Genomic DNA, 26886 nt, shown 5'->3' with positions numbered 1-26886 from the left:
TAATCTTAACAAAACGTTTTTGGGGTTATTTTTCTTCACATTGTCATGTAAGTAACCTGAAAATACTGTAGTTTATTAAGGTTAAATCTTGCTAACACTCTTACTAAAAACAAATGGGGTAAGCTCACTTATGTTATCATATTAAGAGGTGTTCTGAGTAAATGTGATTTGTTAACATTAATGTATATAGCCTATAACTAACATGAACCATGCATGAGCGATACATTTTTTACTGCATTTATTAATCTTTGTTATTCTTAGTTAATAAAAATACAGCTGTTCATTGTTTGTTCATGTCACTTCACAGTGCATTATGCTAACTAATGTTAACAAATACAACTTTTGATTTATAGATTACTATTAAAATTTGGTGAATTAACAAAGATTAATAAATAGAAAGTGCAGTTTATCAGTTAATAGTAATAATTAATGTTAACTGATGTCGTTAACTAGAGTTTAATAAATGGAACCTTGTAAAGTGTTACCGATTTGTAATTGTTATACACCGATTCAGACGTTTTGTGAATTCAGTGTTGAACAGATCCGTTGTTTTAACCATTAATTCAATTGAATCGGTATATAGGAGTCATATAGTTCGCGAATCGGACGTACATTTTTAGCACGTGTGTAACGTTATAGGCTACGACGTCGACGCGTTGTGTGATTATCACAGCAGTTTAGGACATCGCACAAGATTTGTGGTCATTAGCCTACTGGATAGTTTTTTGTTTGTTTATTGAGAGTGTGGTTTATGTCAGCTGAATGTACGGAACGCTTTTCAGAGAAGATAAGGCAACGTTTTTTTTTAGCACAAATCACACCCAGCTGTAATTCAGGAAAAAAAATCTCAGAATGCTCCACGTGAAACTTCGGTCTTATTCCACCCTTTTACCATGCATCAATTCTCAATTGATTTTGATTAATATGCGCGAGGGAGAGAGATTTGCAGCGCTTTGAAGACGGGTGAGAGTGGAGTTCCTGTCAACAAAATGGTCATTGTGTACAACAAATCTGCTATTATAGGACATGTGGTTTAGCAGGACTTGTGTGTACGTTAGTAATATAGCTGACAGTTCCTCACTGTCTCAAACGTGTTTGTGTATACACTATTATTGTTATAAATGCTAAAAAAATGTTGGCTTTTTTCTAAACGGCTAACCTTTTTGTGAGAGAAATAAATTCACCACATATTAGAAACTCTGGCCATCATGCACATTCTGCGTCTTATGAGAATGATTGAATGAAAAAAAAAAAAAAAATGTATTATAATATAATATTTATAATAATATATAATAATTATCCTTTAAACTTGTACACGTGATCATCACTTTCCCGCCACACATCGAAATGTCGCGGGGAAAGTCCTGTCAGCTTGCTGTTTATCTGCGCTTCTGGAGAGGGACACAGAAGCTCGACAATTAAAAGTAAGTAGTTATATCATCTATAATTATTAACTAAATATTTTTTTATATAGGTGATAATAGTAATATCAAAAGCTTATTTTCATAAAGTTAGTGAAAGATCCAATCGATCTGAGGAGATCTCGTCAGACGCAGTGATCAGGTGTAACGTTAACGTTTTACGATCAAACATGATCATCGAACATTATATAAGCATATAACGTTAAATCAAAGCTTTTTGTGCGTTATTACATGAAATGGAAGCTAATCAAACATGTTTGTGTAAACATCATAGTGTGAGAGAAATAAATTCACACTTTGGAAACTGGCCATTAACACACTGCCTCTTATGAGAATAAGTATATGGGTGATTCTTAGACTATGGGCACTTTTATGTACTTTGGTCATATTTTTAAAAATACATACAATTTTGGACAAAATCCTCTTTCTTTTTCAAACTAACAATAAAACCACCTTAAAAACATTTTACTACCTTTCTATTATGATTTTTTCATACTTTTCAACCTCCTTATAGGTGTCAAAATCACTGTTTTATCCTTGTCGCACACCCAGACTTTTTAACTTCAACAATGAAAATACAGTTTAAAAGTATGACTTATCTGGTAACTATTAATATACCGGTACCTAAATTAAGCACTAGTAAAATAATTAAAATATATTATAGTATTTAATGTGAGACCACCATCAATATTACTTTTTATACAAAATATAGCTGTCGCACAGTATTGGTGTCATTTCCACCACAACACTGTAATGTCCCTTTAAAAAGTTTGTGTGAAAGATTGTTTAGGTGGTTTCTATGGAAATGTTCAGAGACATCAGAGCACATGTTGGACATGGAAGCCATTTTAAATTTTCATCAAGAACAAAATAAGAAAAATCAAGGTAAATATTGCTTGATCAGTTAATATATTTATTCTACGTCATTTCCAAACATGTTGTACCTTCAAGGGTGTTTTTAAAAAGTTAAAGATTTTAAGTTAAATAAGAGTATTTTACATACATGAAATGCTAAGTATTAATTCAAAGCTAATCAGTGAAGCTATCTTCCATTTTTTCACAAAAAAATACAGAAATGTCATTTCCACCACACTGCCCTCTGTGGTGGAAATGACAGCATGTGGTGGAAATGACATTTATGATTACAAAGTACAATTGATAAGGATTGCAAGAGTAGATTGACTTTGTGAATTGAGTTTACTGAGTGTGATGAGTTTAAGAGTTTTTTCAAATAAATATTTCTCTAAATATTACTGTTTCTCTACATTCACGTTAATTCATTGTCATTTCCACCACCACCCTGTCATTTCCATCACCACACACATTTTTTAAAAACATTTAAAAAGTTCTCATCACACATTAAAAATGTATCCACAATTTACGAGATCATGCTCTACTTAATATAAAAATTCAAGTTATTTATTTTCTAATAAGCTCTTGCCCATACCAAAATTAAATTTCAGAGTGTGACAGGTGTACAGTTCACCATTTGGTCCTTAGGGCAGTTAATTTATCTCATTGACAAATGTATAATTATTGTACATTGTGGAAAAACTGATAAAACTAGTTACAAAAATGATCTTAGACAATTCTTGAGTGGCATAAGTTATTCTGTTTTTAAATAACAGCTGTATATTGAGATGTGGTGGAAATGATATTTGTTTCATTGCAGGTCGGAAAAAAATTAAAATATTAACAATTTCTCTTGTAATCTAAGTTTGTCCTCTTACAGACCTTAAAACTAGACAAATTATTTAAACTTATGAGACTGTGTTACGTGACTTTTGAACAAGTTTTTTTTATTCAACTTCACAAGCCTAAAAGTGCCCCTAGTTGAAGAAACGCCCATATATATATATATATATATATATATATATATATATATATATATTATTACGTTTATATATATATTATCCTTTAAACCTGTACACTTCATCTCTCTTTCCCGCCACACATGGAAATGTCCCACAGAACCTTCGCGGGGAAAGTCCTGTCAGCTGTTTATCTGTGCTTCTGGAGAGTGGAGGGACAGACAGAAGCTCGACAAATAAAAGTAAGTAGTTATATCATCTATAATTATGTACTTAATTATTTTTCATAAAGGTGATAATAGTAATATCAAAATCTTATTTACATAAAGTGAAAGATCCAATCGCGTCAGACGCACTGATCAGGTGTATAAGATCAAACATGATTATCAAACAATAATAAGCATATAAATCAAAGCTTTTTCGTGTTACTACATGAAATGGAAGCTATCAAACGTGTTTGTGTAAACACAATCATGGTTTACAAGGACACATGGTTTAGCAGGACTTGTGTATGTAGTTCTATAACCGACTGTTCCTCTCTATCAAATGTGTTTGTGTAAACACAATCATGGTTTACAAGGACACATGGTTTAGCAGGACTTGTGTATGTAGTTCTATAACCGACTGTTCCTCTCTATCAAATGTGTTTGTGTAAACACAATCATGGTTTACAAGGACACATGGTTTAGCAGGACTTGTGTATGTAGTTCTATAACCGACAGTTCCTCTCTATCAAATGTGTTTGTGTAAACACAATCATGGTTTACAAGGACACATGGTTTAGCAGGACTTGTGTATGTAGTTCTATAGCTGACAGTTCCTCTCTATCAAATGTGTTTGTGTAAACACAATCATGGTTTACAAGGACACATGGTTTAGCAGGACTTGTGTATGTAGTTCTATAGCCGACAGTTCCTCTCTATCAAATGTGTTTGTGTAAACACAATCATGGTTTACAAGGACACATGGTTTAGCAGGACTTGTGTATGTAATTCTATAGCCGACTAGGGGTGTCCATGGTTAACCGATTAACCGTTAAAAATTGCGTAACCGAGTGAAACATTTTGCTCGGTTAACCCTCTGGGGTCTGGTGTGTTTTTGGGGTCCTTGAGATGTTCTGACATGCCCTGACATTTGTGCTTTTTTCAGTTGCTTATAAACATATCAATGGCAAAGGTGTAAATTCACTCTATATATCACAAACAGGACTTCCATAATATGTGAACCACATGTATGTACATGTTTTCATTTTTGAGAGAATAATGTTTATGCATGGTTATCGAAAAAACTAAAAATTAATGTTTCTGAAATAAGGCCACAAAACACATACTAAATATGTAGCAATAAGACTTTTGACTAATGGATGTCATCGCCTAGTGTTTTTTCTTCAAAATGATATGAAAATCATCCTGCCTAATCATTCACATAAAACGATACATTGATTTTAGTTTTGTGAAACACTTTTAGTTTGGAAAGCCAATATGCGGATCTGGCGTAAACGCTCCAACAGCATCATGCATATTTAGTAGTTCACACCTGGTGAGACTACATCCCTGCATACTTAATGAGCCATTTATTCAGGTGTGTCACCTATAGCTAACTTAAATATACAAGCTTCATAAAAATGATCATTCTAGAAGAAAATTTCAGATGGCATTTAGAGGCTTTTGCATCTGAACTCTTCATATATACACACACGCATATATATATGCATGCACATACATACTTTATAATCTTTTCAAAACTAGTCAACGTCTTTCAAAACTAAAGTATACATTTTATCATACGTATTTCAAAGTAAAGGATTCATTAGTTAGTTGATGACTATTTTTGACAAAACACATACAATATATATTCCTCATCTCAGTATAGCAATAGAGTTTGCTAAACGCTGTTCATTCAATACAGCAGTATTTGAAAATCGATCATATTTTGTAAAATTACATTTATATTTGCATTTATGTCAAAACCTAGACACTTTTAAACATAAAAAGGACATTTATTAATTATGTATTCGTGTCAAAATGACAAATAAACAGATTTTCCTATTCAATTTTGCATGGAAACGCTTCAAAGACACTTGCGTGTCGCGTGAAAAATAGGCGTCGGTTCTATTTCTAGAATGCACGCGTTTTCCATGCGGCTCGTGCCGCGCCTGAGACGCGCGTCTCACACAGGCAGTGTGCAAACTCTAAACTGTTAACATGGGAGCCGAAATAAAAACGGACACGCCACGCAGCTGAGACGCTTACGCCACGCATCCAGTGTTTCACCGGCCTTATCCAGCGGATGTGGGCGTTTCACAGGTTTGTATGGATCGCCTCACATTTGCGTTTGAATAGCGCGGTCTCCGTAGGCGGAGTCACATTAAAACTTAATTAGCTGAGATGAGAACGACTGACATCTCTCTCTTTACATACATATTATATAAACTGTGAATATTTGTTTTTTATAAAAATTACTTCATTTAAAAGAAGAGAATTCAAGCTTCATGCCTGTGTGTCAGTATGCCTGTTTGACTGAGTATTCGCTGAGTTACAGTTCATTTTCAGACACGTTTCAGAATTGACTTCACTGACGGAGAGTAGGCAGAACTCGCATCATGTTTATTTTTCTTTATTTAGCGAAAAGCACAACACTTTGTTTTTATTATGAGCATACACAAAAAAAAATACACACTAAACAGGATCGATTGATGTATAACACAAGCATATAAGATAAAAATAATAATAATTATTTTATTTTTTGCACTCATACGGAAAAAAACGAGCCTATCGCGCCGACCCCAGGGGGTTAAGTGGCGTCAATGGCGTGAATTGAATTTAGTTGTAATACATTTTTGCACCACCAGAGACCGCTAGACCAGTTTTCTAATATGAAGCGGGCAAAGAAAGCGCGCGTCCGAGAGTGAAGGCTGTGCGAGAGCCAGAAACAAACATAGTATCCGCGCCACTGATCGCAGCACAATAATATCTGTCTGCAGAGCCGCAGAGCCACAGCTTTACCCCAGCAGTTTTACCCCGCGCATGCGCAGTTTCATCACAACAGTTTTACCCGCAGAGTCCGTTTACCGTTACATTAACCCATACAATTTGTATTATGCATTTCCTAAACATGTACTTGCTAATCAAACACTTTATATGAACAAACTACTACTCTATAAAACACAATCGGTCTTCCGACCTTTTACTATTGTGTTGATATGCGCGAGGGAGAGAGAGCAATTTAGGGCTGGTCCGAATACCATTTTTTGAGCTTCGAAGCTTCGATAGGAATTAACATCGAATATTCGAAGCTTCGGAGGGAGGGGGCTGAACATATTCTTCTCTCTAATAAAGGCAGGAATCTATATGCGTCTGTCTGTTTGCATTTAGATTATTTATCTTGCATTTAGAACCGTTCATCCAATCGACTTCACGAGTGCAGTGTCACATTTGGTGCAATATAGACACGCGAGACGTGACACGTTCAGAATTAATAAACTTTTAATACAGAACAGCGCGCGCGCGCCTCACGCGCAGGGCTCCGAGAACGGACACTGCACTAGTGATACAAAACACAGCCTAATATTTTTCTGAGTAACAAATAACTCTCAAATCAGAAATCAGCAGCACAGTAATTACTGACACAGTAAAGGGTAGGCTAATATATTGTTTCTATTCTATTTCCACAATGTCAAAGCAACGCAGCTTATAGCCTACAAGCTCAGGCATGCACTTCTGCCCAAACTCCGCTGTTCTGCGCTCTAAAATAAGAGTATTGTATTTCGCCCAAAAATGCTAAAAAAATAACCGTGTGAGAGCGTGTTTTAGGCTATATCATGTTATAGCCAGATATGACGACGCTTACAGCACGCGTCACCGCAGATCAGCATCTATTCATCAAGCCAACGTGCAAACTATCGCAAATCAAAGTGAAAGTGGGTCGCAGATGCTTTAACACACAATCAACTTCATTAAAAGTAAAGAACCGAAATGATCTTACCAGGGCTGTTGCCGCTCTCTTATTGCGGTCTTTGACACAAGACCAGAGTGATGTTTTCCTGAATGCCATCAAGATTGAAACCGAGACTGATTTCAGTTCAATAAACAAACAGTTAAAATTAAGTCACTTACATTTTAGACGCAATGACTGTTTCAGGGCTTAAAGTGAAAAAAAATCCTGAGCCTGAACTGAACTTTTGAGAGATGTTGGGGGGGGGGGGGGGGGATGTAAATTTTTTTATTGCATCACAATAAGTGTATTGTGATTGTCGGAACATTTTAGTAACTAAACTGAATTTTATTAGGCTTAGTGACAACATGTTACAATGTTTAGCCTAGGCTACATGGTACAATTTCTGGTTTTCAATTCAATTATTGTGATTTGATTTAATATTGACTCATTTAAATAAATATTAGGTAGGCTACACAAGATAGGCATTCATTTTTCTTAAGAAAAAAACAACTCACCTAATGCTGTAAACATGCAGAGAGATATATAGGCTAATGCTTTTTTTATTATAATAACAACTTTATTTAATGATATAAGTAAAAATAAAATAAATATGTAATATAGTACACATATTTAGCAAAATACTCTCTATAGCTCTTTTTTTCTAGCCAACTAACGTGCTATAGCCTATATTATGGTCATTAAATGGCTTTCCTGAGGTAAATGTTTTGTGACATAATTGTTCTCCAGCTGTTTTATTGACCCCTTTGTTTGATTGATTGGTCGATATTATGTATGAGGAATATACATTTCGGTAAGTTGTACTGTATCTTTCAACATTGTTCATTCGTGTTTATTTACTAGCTAGAGATGATCGGTTCACCTGCCGCTCTGTCGTCGTATATAATGTCATTCTATATAGATCAGTGGTCGCGTCACATTTACAAGCACCAAAACGGTATTTATTGTTTGAGTTTCGTAATAAAAGTGACAGAATCTGAGAGCTGAGATTTTTTTATATCATAACTAACCTGCTCTATCTAGTCTGTCGGTCTCCGTGTCCTCTTTGCTTCGCGATTTTTCTGTGCGTGAGAAAATGGATGTGTGTCGTGAGACCGTGTGAAGTGTCAATTGCGTGTCTCTCACGGTGAATGCGTGAGAGTTGGCAGCTTTGAAGCTAACTGCGAACTGGTTCCTGCACAAGACCCGCCCTCCTCTCTAGCAATTGGCTAAGACAACCTAATATCATGCTCCCATTGGCTGTGACAGCTGTGCGTGCTGACTCTTGAATCAAGGTGGTAGGTTGAAGGGGACCGGTGTGTTATTCAAGTCAGATTAGGGCCTGTTCAAATATCGCGTCTTTTGCGCGCTCAAGTTCGTTATTTCAAATGTAGCCGCGCGGTATGCGCGCTCATAATGGAAGCGACGCGCTCGTTTTTTTACAAGCGCGTCCGCGCCGAAAGTGCCTCCGACTGTAATTTGCAGCCTGATAGTTAAATTTTGCCTGCGCCGGATGCCGGACCTGCCCTCAAGCCGGAAATCCGGCCCCCGGCCGGAGTACTTTAAGCCCTGCTGTTTTTGTTCTGTTTCAGCAGCGAAAATAGTTCCAAACAAAGATCACAGCAGAACCATAGCGCATCTCACAGCAACACTTAACCGTGTTTCATTACTGAATGATTCAGCGTTTTGAACGAATCGTTTGATTCTAAGATTCAATTACCCATTTATAAACTGCCTCATTCTGAATAAATCAGCCGTTTGAACGAATCGTTTGAATGAATGACTCAATAATCCCGTTTACATGCACACTTTTTAGCTATTCTGATTGAGATCGTTCTGATTGACGGATTCCGGTTGACTGTTTACATGGGATGTTATCTAAACCGATCAGGTGTTTACATGTGCTGACGCTTCCAATCGAAATCATTTTGTGACATGCGCACACAGCTTGTCTGCCGGATCTGGAAACTCATTATTTCCCACGTTTTCAATCCTGTCAAGATGGTGCATCACTTAATCGTCACATTAGTTGTACGTTAGGCATTAACCACGTTTCCAATGTCAGGCCAGTGCGAGCCAGGGCTTTAAACGGGCCTTGTCAAGCTAATAGCCTCGGGTCAGTAACGTTCGCACCGTGCCCAAAATCTGCTGCCAGAAGCTCCACAGCGCTTCACTAAAACACGCCCGTAACACGCCTCTCTGGAACAACGTCACACTAACCCATCATTTCACCAATAAAATGGAAGTTTTATCAGAAAACTAATCAGAAAGAAATCACTGGAAACAGCGTGATCGCAAAACAAGAGTGACCGTTTGCTGGCATTTTTGTTGTTTAATTGAATATTTAAAACCCAAGAATAGATGTTTTACCACAGGTTTACAATAAAAAGCGATACATTGATCATAATGAATTAATTTGTGTCAAAATTGCACACTAGTCACACAGAAATAAAGTGGTTTACCGTTTATGACGTTTGTGAACGTTCACAAAAGAAAGAGGACACACAATTATTCAGTCGCGTCTGTTTCTGTTTATTTGGTAGCCTAGTTACAGGACATTTACATATTTAGAAAGAATGATAATTTCTACAAATATGCCACCAGAAATTTGACCTAAGGAGCTTTAGCACTCTCTCCCAGAAGGATACAGTTATATTTCAAAGAGGATAGTCCAGTATAAAGAGATAAAATAAAAACAGGATTAAGATAACTTATGATTTGTCTGATTTCTTCAAGCGTTCATATTTACCATGTTTACTATGGTAAGGGTTAGCGCGCATAGTTTTTTGCATCGGGTATAAATATTCCTACCTTATACGGTGATCAGAATCCACAACGGATCACAAACAGAAGGCGTAATGTTAGCTGACAGAATTATCTGGCGCAAAACCAGGCATGCGCAGAAAGACGTACACTCAAAGTAATCGGATCAGCTCGTTTACATGGTGTAATCTTTCGTTTGATCGGTTCATGAAAAGGTTTATTCCACCCCCTTCAATCCGACGAGCATTTTTATTCCGATTGAGGTGTTGACATGGAGCATTTTCATTCTGATTGGACTTTTAAACTGGTTATAATCGGAATACAATGCTACATGTAAACTGGGCAAGACGGTCGCCTGCCGCCTCCTACTGGCGGTTTAGTTTCATAAAGTATCATTCTTTTCAACATTCCTTATATTCCTTGTATATTCAAAAATATTTAAAATAATCTCATTTAATACAGCTATAATTTTTCTATGCAAATTATTTAATTTGATTGGTAACAGCCTAGTGTCTTATTATTTTAATTGAATATATTGATCAAATTTAAGAATTTGAAATGAAAGATGGAGCAAACATTTAATAAAATTAGGGGAAAATCCCCTTTATTAAGAAACAAAAAAATGTAAAAAATGTAAAAAAAGGAAAGTTAATTTTGCCAAAAGAAGAACTTTTATTTTAAATAAATGTTCATTTTAAATCAGAGTACTTCAGTGTGATATGTTACCATATTATGCTTAACACTGAGAATTTGAATAATTTTTGTGATGATCAGATGCAGATATCTAAATCAAAGAATATGGGCGGTTTGTGAGTGGATTATTTATGTTTAACAGTGGATTCGGGTGACTCAAAGTGCACCAGATTAATGAATTTATCTTTAAAATGTACAAAATTTTCTTCCGGGGGAGCATGCCCCCAGACCCCCCTAGAGGTACCGGGCTCCACCCACAAAAACAATGTGAGAAACCAAGCGGCAACCTCCCCGTCTCTCTCTTGAAACCAACACGGAAGTGAGTTAAACTACAATTCATTAACTGGCCGCTGAGTTAAACTGCAACTCATTAACTGGCCGCTTGGCCTGGCTGCAGAAGTGAGTCAAATCTTTATCTCCCTCATGTTAAAATTACCAACTTTACAGCAGAAAAAAAACATGTTTACAGCCTGGTTCTCTCTGTGGCTTTGGTCTATACAGCTAATTTTGCCCTTCATAACAACTGTGAGGGGGGTGAATTTTTTTATAACTCATCTGTTTAGTATCGTTTGAGAGAACAACCAGCGCTGTATTTCAGTTGTTTTCCTCCGTGAACCTGCACTAATGGATGTCTGACAATTTCGTTGCTTTTTGGGGTTTTCAAATTTAAAAACGTCAATAAAGGCTCGTTCGTTCTGATCTCGCGGAACAGATGGATTATAATATGCTTATGTACCGTCAGATGAAATCATGCAGGCGTCGCCGCTTTCTCCGTCCGTGCAATAAATGCACATCCATGAATGAGCGCGGATTTTCTAGCGCATTTACTTGCACTTCAAAGGCAATATATCTATGGTTTAACGGTTTAACACATTTGAGAGGCGGCCAAAATCAGAATTTAAAATGGACTGAATAAGCTCTCTACGAACTTGAGCGATGCCGCGCTGACGGACCATGAAAGAGTGACTGACATGTATGCACATAAATCACTGTCACACACAAACACTCTCGAAGTAATACACAGTCTCACTTGTAGCCATGTATTTTAACTATTATAATATTTCGAAGGGCAAAAACAGGAACTTTTAATTGGCTTTACATCATCAGCTAACTCGATCACGTCGAGCTAGGTGATTTCAGATAGCCAGGCTCATTTCTATGGCCAGGCTCCTCAGCTCCACTGAGTCCACTCACGCCCCGCCTGTTTGCCTATTTTCTGTTATCCGGGAGTGACGCAAGGCCAAGATGGCGACGGACGGCTCCGCCCACTTTAGGCTTCAAAAATGCTCTTCAGAAACCTACGGGTGACGTCACGGACACTACGGCCATATTTTTTTACAGTCTATGTGAGAAACACATTAGGCTATATGATTATCTACGATAAATAGTCATTTAATTACCTTATTATTAAAATAAATTATTAAGATTTTACCACCTCCGCTCATTTTGAGCCAGGAAAAACCCTGCAAATGTGTTTGTGTAAACACAATCATGGTTTACAAGGACATGTGGTTTAGCAGGACTTGTGTATGTAGTTCTATAGCCGACAGTTCCTCTCTATCAAATGTGTTTGTGTAAACACAATCATGGTTTACAAGGACATGTGGTTTAGCAGGACTTGTGTATGTAATTCTATAGCCGACAGTTCCTCTCTATCAAATGTGTTTGTGTAAACACAATCATGGTTTACAAGGACACATGGTTTAGCAGGACTTGTGTATGTAGTTCTATAACCGACAGTTCCTCTCTATCAAATGTGTTTGTGTAAACACAATCATGGTTTACAAGGACACATGGTTTAGCAGGACTTGTGTATGTAGTTCTATAGCCGACAGTTCCTCTCTATCAAATGTGTTTGTGTAAACACAATCATGGTTTACAAGGACACATGGTTTAGCAGGACTTGTGTATGTAGTTCTATAACCGACAGTTCCTCTCTATCAAATGTGTTTGTGTAAACACAATCATGGTTTACAAGGACACATGGTTTAGCAGGACTTGTGTATGTAGTTCTATAGCCGACAGTTCCTCTCTATCAAATGTGTTTGTGTAAACACAATCATGGTTTACAAGGACATGTGGTGTAATTCTATAGCTACATATATATATATTTTTTTTATTCATTTAAAAGTTTTTGTTGAATGTCATGTAGCCTAAGATGTTAATCTTCAATGTTTTGTTCATTTAGTGACAAGGATCTGTACGAGATCAAAGGGCGGACGTACCCCCATTGAAGAGGCCTTGTTTTATATACAGGAGAGTAGAGACAAGAATTGTATCCAAGCTGTTTTTATAAATGATGTGAAAGGTAAGTAATTTTATTTATTCTAATGTATGTTTATTAATTAACATTTCTCTAATTAAAATCCAGACATGTTGTTTGCATTCTAGATACTGTTTATTCCTGATAATAACTAGCAGCATTCTCAAAATTAAACTGCGTTCACGCCACTGATCTATATAAATGACTGGATTGCTCATGACACCATAAATAGGGAAGCCACTGTGCCACCATATTGGTATTCCCTAGTATTTAGAATTAATTGGAAATTATCAGATTTTAATGAGGGAAAGAATCACTTAACGAGTCAGCAGATTTTATATCTGTATTCTCCCTGTACAATCCTTCCATGCAAACATCCTAAACTAGGGCCCTATAAAATCCGTTTAATTTTTTCCCAAATTCCGTTTTTTCCGTTTTAATTTTTGCAAATTCCGTTTTTTCTGTTTTAATTTTTGGGGATTCAGGTTTTTTTTTACCCTTTACTGTTATTTTAGTCATAAAAAGAGTGTTTGGATTGACCCTAAGAGTAGGAATGACCCTAAATTTATTGAGGTAACAAACAAAATCCTCATTTTAAGAGGTGTTAAATGTGGTTTGGTTTGTTTACATTAGTGAATGTATTAGGCTAACTAACATGAACCACGAGCAATACATTTGTTACTGTATTTATTAATCTTTGTTAATCTTAGTTAACCCTAACCCTGTATTTTTATGTTACTCCACACAGTGCATTAAGCTAACTAATGTTAACAAATACAACTTTTCATTTAATAATGTAGTCTACTAAATGGTGAAATTAACATTAATAAAGATTAATAAATGCTGTAGAAGTGCAGTTTATTAATAGTTAATGTTAACTGATCTAGTTAACTAGAGTTTAATAAATGGAACCTTATTGTAAAGTGTTTCCGATTTTGTTATACACCGAACCGATTCAGTGTTGGACAGATCAGTTGTTTTAACCATTCATTAAAGTGAATCGGTTCAAAGGAGTCATTAGTTCGCGAATCGGACATATCATTAGCAGACTTGTACGCGTTGTGTGATTATCCCGGCAGATAGGACATCACACAAGATTTGTCAACACAGAAAACATTTCATCATTGGATAGGTTTTGTTTAGTTTATTGAAAGTGTTTTTATGTCAGCTGAATGGGCGGAACGCTTTTCAGAGAAGAAGGAAAGGTAAAAAAGGTTTTTTTTTTGCACAATTCACACCCAGCGGTAGCCTAATTCAGGAAAAAAATATCCGAATGCTCCACGTGAAACTTCGTTCTTACGATCTTTTACCATTGTGTCAATTGATTTAGATTAACAAGCGCGAGGGAGTGAGAGAGAGCAAGACAGTTTGAAGACGCGCGCGCGACCGGGCCTCTCTCTCCGCTCGTTCTTTATATGCGATTTTCCTCATACATACGTTTTTCTCCCACACAAAAACAGAATTTTATTCCAAATATGTAAAATTCCGCGCGAAGATAGTAATTGACTCTTCTTAGGAGCATATAAAACAAAACAGCTCCTTGGAAAAAATGAAATGTAATATTTTGTACTTCAGTTCAGATTAACATTTGAGGGCAGCAATGTTATTCATAATGTCAAAATAAAACCAACGTAATGTTACTTGAAAGCATTGTAGCCTGCTATTCCTGCCAAACTTCCAAAGTTACAGTTAGTTTTACTACAGTACAACTAAAAATGGTGAATATGGTGAATGTTGCTGATCTGTGGACACATAGTTCATTCATGGCACAATGTTTCTTCCTGGTTTCCACGTCAGCGTTGTTTGATCCGTTAATTCCGGAGAAATGTGAATGCTTCTCACTAGATCTCGCAACGATGTTATTACTTCAGTGGCGAATTCAAATGCTTTCTTTACTGGATCTCTTAGCGCTCTGTAGTATAAGATTGGTCCAAACTGATAAACGGTCCGTCACGAGTAGCTCAGTTTCGTTCTGCTTACATTACGTTTGCCATTTGATGTTGTGGTCAGCGTCAGCGTCTCTTACATTAAGCGCGCTCGCGACGCGCGTACATTTGAAATAACCGTTCGGTTTGAAAATGCGTACCTAACACCGAACCGAAAGCCTCGTACCAAACGGTTCAACACGAATACGCGTACAGTTACACCCCTAACTGATACAGACCTTTACAACTAAAAATCAATGTTGAATTGACGTCTGTCTGCTATCTGGGTATTATGTATTAAGAATATACTTTTGAATATATTTTGAAAACAGTCCTCTCCAAAGCCCACTCCTGCCCATGAATCAGCTCCAGAGCCCGTTCCTGCCAAAGAACATACAGTAGAATCTGCTCCAACCCATGAGCCCGCTTTATGTACATTAGGTAAGAGCACCGCTTTTCTTATTTTCTTTTCCTGATGTTGGTTTGCAGCCCTCTTGAATTTAGTCAAAATCACACAACACAACTTCTATTAACACAACAGAATCCACTCCAGAGCGTGATTGAGCCCATGAGGCCACTCCAGAGCGTGATCGAGCCCATGAGGCCACTCCAGAGCGTGATCCAGCCCATGAGGCCACTCCAGAGCGTGATCCAGCCCATGAGGCCACTCCAGAGCGTGATCCAGCCCATGAGGCCACTCCAGAGCGTGATCCAGCCCATGAGGCCACTCCAGAGCGTGATCCAGCCCATGAGGCCACTCCAGAGCGTGATCCAGCCCATGAGGCCACTCCAGAGCGTGATCGAGCCCATGAGGCCACTCCAGAGCGTGATCGAGCCCATGAGGCCACTCCAGAGCGTGATCCAGCCCATGAGGCTAGAGCGTGATCCAGCCCACGAGGCCACTCCAGAGCGTGATCGAGCCCATGAGGCCACTCCAGAGCGTGATCCAGCCCATGAGGCCACTCCAGAGCGTGATCCAGCCCATGAGGCTAGAGCGTGATCCAGCCCACGAGGCCACTCCAGAGCGTGATCCAGCCCATGAGGCCACTCCAGAGCGTGATCCAGCCCATGAGGCCACTCCAGAGCGTGATCCAGCCCATGAGGCCACTCCAGAGCGTGATCGAGCCCATGAGGCCACTCCAGAGCGTGATCGAGCCCATGAGGCCACTCCAGAGCGTGATCCAGCCCATGAGGCCACTCCAGAGCGTGATCGAGCCCATGAGGCCACTCCAGAGCGTGATCCAGCCCATGAGGCCACTCCAGAGCGTGATCCAGCCCATGAGGCCACTCCAGAGCGTGATCCAGCCCATGAGGCCACTCCAGAGCGTGATCCAGCCCATGAGGCCACTCCAGAGCGTGATCCAGCCCATGAGGCCACTCCAGAGCGTGATCGAGCCCATGAGGCCACTCCAGAGCTTGATCCAGCCCATGAGGCCACTCCAGAGCGTGATCCAGCCCATGAGGCTAGAGCGTGATCCAGCCCACGAGGCCACTCCAGAGCGTGATCCAGCCCATGAGGCCACTCCAGAGCGTGATCCAGCCCATGAGGCCACTCCAGAGCGTGATCCAGCCCATGAGGCCACTCCAGAGCGTGATCCAGCCCATGAGGCCACTCCAGAGCGTGATCCAGCCCATGAGGCCACTCCAGAGCGTGATCCAGCCCATGAGGCTAGAGCGTGATCCAGCCCACGAGGCCACTCCAGAGCGTGATCCAGCCCATGAGGCCACTCCAGAGCGTGATCCAGCCCATGAGGCCACTCCAGAGCGTGATCCAGCCCATGAGGCCACTCCAGAGCGTGATCCAGCCCATGAGGCCACTCCAGAGCGTGATCCAGCCCATTGGCACCCTAAAGAATTCAGTCAAGCCGATGAGCCTGCTCAAGGTACATCAGGTAAGAGCCACACTTTACCTTTTTTCCTCATGTTGGTTTGCAACCCTCTTTCAAATGTAGTCAAAATCATGCAACGCAAATTCAGTTTATGTAATCAAAATCATGCAACACATCATCAATGCATTGTGATATTAAATTGAACCGAATTGTTGACATGATAATCCTATTCTAATCAAATCGTGACACCAGTCAAGGTTCACACACCTAGTGTTCAATAAAGTTTTGTTGAGTTTAATCACCCTCTCAGTGTGATTTATCCTGACAAGGATAGCTAAGGACATTAGCTGAATCTATCAATTTCAAAAGTGAAAGTGTTTATTTTCTGCTTTCTTTCAGTTTGTAAGAAACACACTATAAAACCTGAACAACTGTCCTCTTTTGAGAAGTGTCTTGCTTGCCATGGGCCATTTTCCTCTCTAAAGTGGTCTGGAGTCAAATGTACAGGTAATTTTTAAATTGTCTGGATTTTTTTATATATATTTTGAATAACACTAAATTATAGTCCAGTTCTCAACAACAATGAATGGTGAACAGTTTGTTATTGTGAAATAATCAAATTACATTTACCATATTTGAAAATCTCATTTGAACTGATTAAATGATTTTTACTTCTCAGGTTGCTTCACTGTATGGCATGCAAAATGTTTTGAAAAACTGCGAAATGATGTAAGCAATTACCATAAATAATTACATTAAAATATATTTAATACATTTCTATGCATGCATATGAAATTTAATTCTATAAATCTACTACACTGTTTCTTCAGTATACATCAGGATCAGCTGATGAAAGTGAGGGGGATGAAAGGTCCTCTGGAGAGGAATATGTCCCCTGTTCTGCATCTGATAATGACACAGACAGTGAAAGTGAAAACCCAGTCAGTAGTCCACTTGATGCATCAATTACATGTAAAATACATGTAGAAACGACACCAGATGAAACGACACCAGATGAGCCTATTTCTATGGACTACACAGAAGTTCAAGATACAACACAAAAAATTTATTTTCCTGACAGCTATTCAGAAACTCAAACATCATCAACACTTGCCAAAGCAGGGCAGAATTTTTGCTTTGTGTGTGGAGAACCTTGTAAGCTAGGGAAGCAGTTTGATTTGACGGTCACTTACTGAATTGTGACAGATAGAATAGAAGATAGATAGAATAAACTCATTTACATATTTGTTTCTTGTAAGCTAGGGAAGCAGTTTGATTTGACGGTCACTTACTGAATTGTGACAGATAGAATAGAAGATAGATAGAAAAAACTCATTTACATATTTGTTTCTTGTAAGCTAGGGAAGAGAAAAAAATGGAAAGCCCTACTTGGCCTGCTGCCACCGTGGACTGGTTCAGGGTAAGTGGAGGAAAATGGTTGGATGAATGGTAACAAGGTAACATTAATAAAATGTTGATTTCTCATCCAAAACAGTTTAAAGTTATGTTGATGCTTAAAGTTATGTTTGACCAGCAGTATTTTCAACTTTTGTCCAGTGTCTAATCCTGCTCCCGGAGGGTCATTGCTCTGCAGTTAGCTCCAACCCCAATTAAACACACCTGCTTCATATTCTTAGAAATCTTAGAAAACACAATGGAAAAATAAGCTTAACATTGCTCATTTCATGTTAGTTAGTACTCATTACTTAATTGATTAAAAAATTGTATAGTAACTGTACCTTGGATTTCATCAAGAGATTTTCCTTTTAATTCTGTCAGTTTACCCTTTTCAAGGGCTAGAAGCAGTTTTGAAATTTTGGTCACCTGGATGGTTGCCTCAGGTAGTCTGTAATATTCTCTATGCACATTAATATTGTGGCCTAGAAAGTCTGCCAGTTGGTCCAGTTCATTATTTTTTAAATTAAGAATTTGGGAAGTTGTTGCAACTTGTTTCCTCAGTTGTGTCGATCTCAAGTACTCTGGGTGAGTTGCACCACACTCAGCAGCAAACCCCTTGAGACAGTCGTGACCTCTGTAGTAGCTAGAGCACTTTGGAATGGCAAAGAGGAATTCATTTTCTTGCAGTACTCCACATTGTGCCCGCTTCTCAATAAGCATTTCCAGAGCTTTTGTGATGTCTGGGTTGAGCAAAACAGCTACTTTTCGTCCTCTTTTTCCTTTCAGCTCAACTCGTGTAAAATATTTGCACAAGCTCTTCTCATAAGCTGAAAGACCCAGCTCGTCAGATGTGTAAGAGTCCTCTCTTTGGAGGAAATTTTTTAAAGGCATCTTGGAGACCTCTCCAACCCGTCGTCTGTTGAACAGGATGATCCTGGTCATTGTTAGCTTGGTGAGACATGCATAGTTGCCCTCTGAGGTATTTTGGCTAAGTTCCTGGAAGGCCGATTCTGCACTTCTTTGTAAATAGTCATTAAGCTTTTCAATGTCTTGAGTGAGTGGCATTTTGGTCGGCTTGTTGTATTTCGAATCATTAATGGTGCTTAATGCTGAGTTAAATATGAATTCCGACCACTTTGATTTGTACAGTTTCTGGAATGCTTCTGCACTGCTTGCCAACTCTGCATTTTCAGCAATAAGAGCATGACATTGGATAATTTCGCTAACTTTTAAGAGGGAGTGTCCGATTTTTAAAGCTAAGCTTGGAATTTGGAAAGAATGTGAATTTTCATGAAACCCTGCAGTTTCTCTAACTGCTTGAATGACATTCATGAAATTTGCTGGCTTCATGGCATCATCCAGAGATGCAGATGGGCATTTTTTTACGCAGTGTTATCATGAATCTGCCAAGCTCACGGACCTTCTGGCGGATGTATTCATGCTTTGAAGTGTGCAATCCGTGGCGATTATATAGGGACTGAGCAAATTGAAGAAGGCCAGAATCATGTCTCACAACATGGGCAATTTCATCTTTATTCATTTTACTCAATATTTTCATTAACCCTTCCTTTGTTTTACCAGAGAAGCAAGATTTGGCCACTGCAGCAATGGTGAGGACTCTGTCTGCCCTCAGTAGCTTTATCTATCTTAGCTGGTTTGGACTTGCACCCTCTCATGTGCCTCCACAGATCATTTCGCAAAAAACATTCCCTTGCAATACAAGCAGTATTCATATTTCTTCTGGGTTGAACCTGTGTTTTTAAATGCTCGTCGTTTTACTTTTAATGTACCTTCTCCCTTTTTAAGGACATTGTTGTTGTGGTTGAAGTTGCCTCTGTTTCTCAATTTTTCAAGCAGTTGTTTTCTTATTTTCGATTTTGCAGGTAAACTCCGAGCCTTTGCTATATCCATGTCTTCTTTGGCATGGACTTTAAAGTGTCTTGAAATATATAAATGAGTTTTTTATATCTGTCTTCTATTCTATCTGTCACAATTCAGTAAGTGACCGTCAAATCAGAAACGAATATGTAAATGAGTTTATTCTATCTATCTTCTATTCTGTCACAATTCAGTAAGTGACCGTCAAATCAAACGGCTTCCCTAGCTTACAAGAAACAAGTATGCAAATGAGTTTATTCTATCTATCTTCTATTCTATCTGTCACAATTCAGTAAGTGACCGTCAAATCAAACTGCTTCCCTAGCTTACAAGAAACAAATATGTTAATTAGTTTATTCTATCTTCTATTCTATCTGTCACAATTCAGTAAGTGACCGTCAAATCAAACGGCTTCCCTAGCTTACAAGAAACAAGTATGTAAATGAGTTTTTTCTATCTATCTTTTATTCTATCTGTCACAATTCAGTAAGTGACCGTCAAATCAAACGGCTTCCCTAGCTTACAAGAAACAAATATGTAAATGAGTTTATTCTATCTATCTTCTATTCTATCTGTCACAATTCAGTAAGTGACCGTCAAATCAAACTGCTTCCCTAGCTTACAAGAAACAAATATGTTAATGAGTTTATTCTATCTATCTTCTATTCTATCTGTCACAATTCAGTAAGTGACCGTCAAATCAAACTGCTTCCCTAGCTTACAAGAAACAAGTATGTAAATGAGTTTTTTCTATCTATCTTCTATTCTATCTGTCACAATTCAGTAAGTGACCGTCAAATCAAACTGCTTCCCTAGCTTACAAGAAACAAATATGTTAATGAGTTTATTCTATCTATCTTCTATTCTATCTGTCACAATTCAGTAAGTGACCGTCAAATCAAACGGCTTCCCTAGCTTACAAGAAACAAATATGTTAATGAGTTTTTTCTATCTATCTTCTATTCTATCTGTCACAATTCAGTAAGTGACCGTCAAATCAAACTGCTTCCCTAGCTTACAAGAAACAAATATGTTAATGAGTTTATTCTATCTTCTATTCTATCTGTCACAATTCAGTAAGTGACCGTCAAATCAAACGGCTTCCCTAGCTTACAAGAAACAAATATTTTAATGAGTTTTTTCTATCTATCTTCTATTCTATCTGTCACAATTCAATAAGTGACCGTCAAATCAAACTGCTTCCCTAGCTTACAAGAAACAAATATGTTAATGAGTTTTTTCTATCTATCTTCTATTCTATCTGTCACAATTCAATAAGTGACCGTCAAATCAAACGGCTTCCCTAGCTTACAAGAAACAAATATGTTAATGAGTTTTTTCTATCTATCTTCTATTCTATCTGTCACAATTCAATAAGTGACCGTCAAATCAAACTGCTTCCCTAGCTTACAAGAAACAAATATGTAAATGAGTTTTTTCTATCTTCTATTCTATCTGTCACAATTCAGTAAGTGACCGTCAAATCAAACTGCTTCCCTAGCTTACAAGAAACAAATATTTTAATGAGTTTTTTCTATCTATCTTCTATTCTATCTGTCACAATTCAATAAGTGACCGTCAAATCAAACGGCTTCCCTAGCTTACAAGAAACAAATATGTTAATGAGTTTATTCTATCTATCTTCTATTCTATCTGTCACAATTCAGTAAGTGACCGTCAAATCAAACGGCTTCCCTAGCTTACAAGAAACAAATATGTAAATGAGTTTATTCTATCTATCTTCTATTCTATCTGTCACAATTCAGTAAGTGACCGTCAAATCAAACTGCTTCCCTAGCTTACAAGAAACAAATATGTTAATGAGTTTATTCTATCTTCTATTCTATCTGTCACAATTCAGTAAGTGACCGTCAAATCAAACTGCTTCCCTAGCTTACAAGAAACAAATATGTTAATGAGTTTTTTCTATCTATCTTCTATTCTATCTGTCACAATTCATTAAGTGACCGTCAAATCAAACGGCTTCCCTAGCTTACAAGAAACAAATATGTTAATGAGTTTTTTCTATCTATCTTCTATTCTATCTGTCACAATTCAATAAGTGACCGTCAAATCAAACTGCTTCCCTAGCTTACAAGAAACAAATATGTTAATGAGTTTTTTCTATCTATCTTCTATTCTATCTGTCACAATTCAGTAAGTGACATCAAATCAGAAACAAGTATATAAATTAGTTTTTTCTATCTATCTTCTATTCTGTCACAATTCAGTAAGTGACCGTCAAATCAAACGGCTTCCCTAGCTTACAAGAAACAAATATGTAAATGAGTTTATTTTATCTATCTTCTATTCTATCTGTCACAATTCAGTAAGTGACCGTCAAATCAAACTGCTTCCCTAGCTTACAAGAAACAAATATGTTAATGAGTTTTTTCTATCTATCTTCTATTCTATCTGTCACAATTCAATAAGTGACCGTCAAATCAAACTGCTTCCCTAGCTTACAAGAAACAAATATGTTAATGAGTTTTTTCTATCTATCTTCTATTCTATCTGTCACAATTCAGTAAGTGACATCAAATCAGAAACAAGTATATAAATTAGTTTTTTCTATCTATCTTCTATTCTGTCACAATTCAGTAAGTGACCGTCAAATCAAACGGCTTCCCTAGCTTACAAGAAACAAATATGTAAATGAGTTTATTCTATCTATCTTCTATTCTATCTGTCACAATTCAGTAAGTGACCGTCAAATCAAACTGCTTCCCTAGCTTACAAGAAACAAATATGTAAATGAGTTTTTTCTATCTATCTTCTATTCTATCTCACAATTCAGTAAGTGACCGTCAAATCAAACGGCTTCCCTAGCTTACAAGAAACAAATATGTAAATGAGTTTTTTCTATCTATCTTCTATTCTATCTGTCACAATTCAGTAAGTGACCGTCAAATCAAACGGCTTCCCTAGCTTACAAGAAACAAATATGTAAATGAGTTTATTTTATCTATCTTCTATTCTATCTGTCACAATTCAGTAAGTGACCGTCAAATCAAACGGCTTCCCTAGCTTACAAGAAACAAGTATGTAAATGAGTTTTTTCTATCTATCTTCTATTCTATCTGTCACAATTCAGTAAGTGACCGTCAAATCAAACTGCTTCCCTAGCTTACAAGAAACAAATATGTTAATGAGTTTATTCTATCTATCTTCTATTCTATCTGTCACAATTCAGTAAGTGACCGTCAAATCAAACGGCTTCCCTAGCTTACAAGAAACAAATATGTAAATGAGTTTTTTCTATCTATCTTCTATTCTATCTGTCACAATTCATTAAGTGACCGTCAAATCAAACGGCTTCCCTAGCTTACAAGAAACAAATATGTAAATGAGTTTATTCTATCTATCTTCTATTCTATCTGTCACAATTCAGTAAGTGACCGTCAAATCAAACTGCTTCCCTAGCTTACAAGAAACAAATATGTTAATGAGTTTATTCTATCTATCTTCTATTCTATCTGTCACAATTCAGTAAGTGACCGTCAAATCAAACGGCTTCCCTAGCTTACAAGAAACAAATATGTAAATGAGTTTATTCTATCTATCTTCTATTCTATCTGTCACAATTCAGTAAGTGACCGTCAAATCAAACTGCTTCCTTAGCTTACAAGAAACAAATATGTTAATGAGTTTATTCTATCTTCTATTCTATCTGTCACAATTCAGTAAGTGACCGTCAAATCAAACTGCTTCCCTAGCTTACAAGAAACAAATATTTTAATGAGTTTTTTCTATCTATCTTCTATTCTATCTGTCACAATTCAATAAGTGACCGTCAAATCAAACTGCTTCCCTAGCTTACAAGAAACAAATATGTTAATGAGTTTTTTCTATCTATCTTCTATTCTATCTGTCACAATTCAATAAGTGACCGTCAAATCAAACGGCTTCCCTAGCTTACAAGAAACAAATATGTTAATGAGTTTTTTCTATCTATCTTCTATTCTATCTGTCACAATTCAGTAAGTGACATCAAATCAGAAACAAGTATATAAATTAGTTTTTTCTATCTATCTTCTATTCTGTCACAATTCAGTAAGTGACCGTCAAATCAAACGGCTTCCCTAGCTTACAAGAAACAAATATGTAAATGAGTTTATTCTATCTATCTTCTATTCTATCTGTCACAATTCAGTAAGTGACCGTCAAATCAAACGGCTTCCCTAGCTTACAAGAAACAAGTATGTAAATGAGTTTTTTCTATCTATCTTCTATTCTATCTGTCACAATTCATTAAGTGACCGTCAAATCAAACGGCTTCCCTAGCTTACAAGAAACAAATATGTAAATGAGTTTATTCTATCTATCTTCTATTCTATCTGTCACAATTCAGTAAGTGACCGTCAAATCAAACTGCTTCCCTAGCTTACAAGAAACAAATATGTTAATGAGTTTATTCTATCTTCTATTCTATCTGTCACAATTCAGTAAGTGACCGTCAAATCAAACGGCTTCCCTAGCTTACAAGAAACAAATATTTTAATGAGTTTTTTCTATCTATCTTCTATTCTATCTGTCACAATTCAATAAGTGACCGTCAAATCAAACTGCTTCCCTAGCTTACAAGAAACAAATATGTTAATGAGTTTTTTCTATCTATCTTCTATTCTATCTGTCACAATTCAGTAAGTGACGTCAAATCAGAAACAAGTATATAAATTAGTTTTTTCTATCTATCTTCTATTCTATCTGTCACAATTCAGTAAGTGACCGTCAAATCAGAAACGAATATGTAAATGAGTTTATTCTATCTTCTATTCTATCTGTCACAATTCAGTAAGTGACCGTCAAATCAGAAACGAATATGTAAATTAGTTTATTCTATCTTCTATTCTATCTGTCACAATTCAGTAAGTGACCGTCAAATCAGAAACGAATATGTAAATTAGTTTATTCTATCTTCTATTCTATTCTGTCACAATTCAGTAAGTGACCGTCAAATCAAACTGCTTAGCTTACAAGAAACAAGTATGTAAATGAGTTTTTTCTATGTTCTATCTGTCACAATTCAGTAAGTGACCGTCAAATCAAACTGCTTCCCTAGTGTAACGGTCACCAGCTGAGTGTAACATAAGACTATTATCACTCACAAACTACATTTCCCATAACTCACTGCTCGGACTCATCATCACTTATCACTGATCACATTCACCTGTACCTCATTCACTGATTGCATTCACCTGTGTCACATCATCCTGTTAGTCTCAGTCTATTTATACCATGTTCATTCATTCACTCACCGCAAAGTCTTGTTAAGTGTTACACTGCATTTCTGAGCGTTTCCCTGGATTTCTTGTTTCTTGGTTTTTGATATCTTGCCCTGTTCCCTGGATTACTCTCTTGCCTCTGGTCCCTGCCTGCCTGCCTGCCTGTTTGTTTTTGTTTCGTTTCTTTCTTTGTTTTGACTGCCTGCCTGTGTATGACCCTAGCCTGTACGTTGGATTACGCCTCTGGATTTCCCCAGCCAATAAAGCTGCATTTGGATCTAACCTTCGTGTCTTGGAGCAGTTTGTGACACCTAGCTTACAATAAACAAATATGTAAATGAGTTTATTCTATCTATCTTCTACTCTATCTGTCACAATTCAGTAAGTGACCGTCAAATCAGAAACAAATATGTAAATGAGTTTATTCTATCTATCTTCTATTCTGTCACAATTCAGTAAGTGACCGTCAAATCAAACGGCTTCCCTATTCCCTATTAATATTTTGTAAACACAATCATGGTTTACAAGGACACATGGTTTAGCAGGACTTGTGTATGTAGTTCTATAGCCGACAGTTCCTCTCTATCAAATGTGTTTGTGTAAACACAATCATGGTTTACAAGGACACATGGTTTAGCAGGATTATAATAACCTTTTCAGGGTTAAAAACGATGACTTGTATGATAAAGAGTAGTGTTATACAACTTATATTAAACAACTTAATTCTACTTTCTACACACTTATAGACTGTCAGTTGTTTGAATTAGGAAGGACTAGTCCATCAAACTAGGATCATCATTCGGACTAGTGCATATATATATATATATATATATATGTATAACCCTCATGATACCATTTCTCCTTGTCTAGCTTGATTCCCTGCTAATTACAGCTAATTACCTCCACACCAAGCTTTATTGCACAAATATCTATGGGTAGTTCTGCCACAAAACTTGACAGGAGGAATATGCCAGATAAGTAAAAACTTTTTTTTTGTTATGTTAACTATTCCTTTATGTTGAGGGAACACAATCTATTTCTTGAATGCATAACCTACGAGACCATAGCAACCAGAACTGATCAGAAAATATGTGCTATACCACATATCCTTGTACACCATGATTGTGTTTACACAAACACAATTGATAGAGAGGAACTGTCGGCTATAGAACTACATACACAAGTCCTGCTAAACCATGTGTCCTTGTAAACCATGATTGTGTTTACACAAACACATTTGATAGAGAGGAACTGTCGGCTATAGAACTACATACACAAGTCCTGCTAAACCATGTGTCCTTGTAAACCATGATTGTGTTTACACAAACACATTTGATAGAGAGGAACTGTCGGCTATAGAATTACATACACAAGTCCTGCTAAACCACATGTCCTTGTAAACCATGATTGTGTTTACACAAACACATTTGATAGAGAGGAACTGTCGGCTATAGAATTACATACACAAGTCCTGCTAAACCACATGTCCTTGTAAACCATGATTGTGTTTACACAAACACATTTGATAGAGAGGAACTGTCGGCTATAGAACTACATACACAAGTCCTGCTAAACCATGTGTCCATGTATACCATGATTGTGTTTACACAAACACATTTGATAGAGAGAAATCTGTTATATACGTAATACTCTTAAATGAAAATTTATATTAAAATTTTATATTTTAAATTATTATTTATATTCAAAATGTATTTACTTAACTAGAACACAGTCAGAATTATCTGCT

At 37.1% G+C, this 26886-nt stretch overlaps 1 protein-coding gene and 1 long non-coding RNA gene across 3 annotated transcripts in view; one reads left to right on the top strand and one right to left on the bottom strand.

The window, feature by feature from the left end:
• The window catches only part of epha4a (eph receptor A4a), a 76097-nt gene that overhangs the window by 32027 nt on the left and 17184 nt on the right, over positions 1–26886 (bottom strand). The gene's annotated exons all lie outside the window — the stretch shown is intronic.
• On the top strand, positions 3352–15452 carry LOC311291315. Its single transcript, XR_014627541.1, has 4 exons — positions 3352–3474; positions 12810–12929; positions 15142–15250; positions 15351–15452. It is a non-coding gene; the product is annotated as an uncharacterized lncRNA (long non-coding RNA).

The sequence above is a fragment of the Rutilus rutilus genome (genome assembly GCF_951802725.1).
Source record: "Rutilus rutilus genome assembly, chromosome: 6".
NCBI lineage: Eukaryota > Metazoa > Chordata > Actinopteri > Cypriniformes > Leuciscidae > Rutilus > Rutilus rutilus.
The sequence above is the reverse complement of the archived record's forward strand: the minus strand, read 5'-3'. Positions and strand labels throughout refer to the sequence as shown.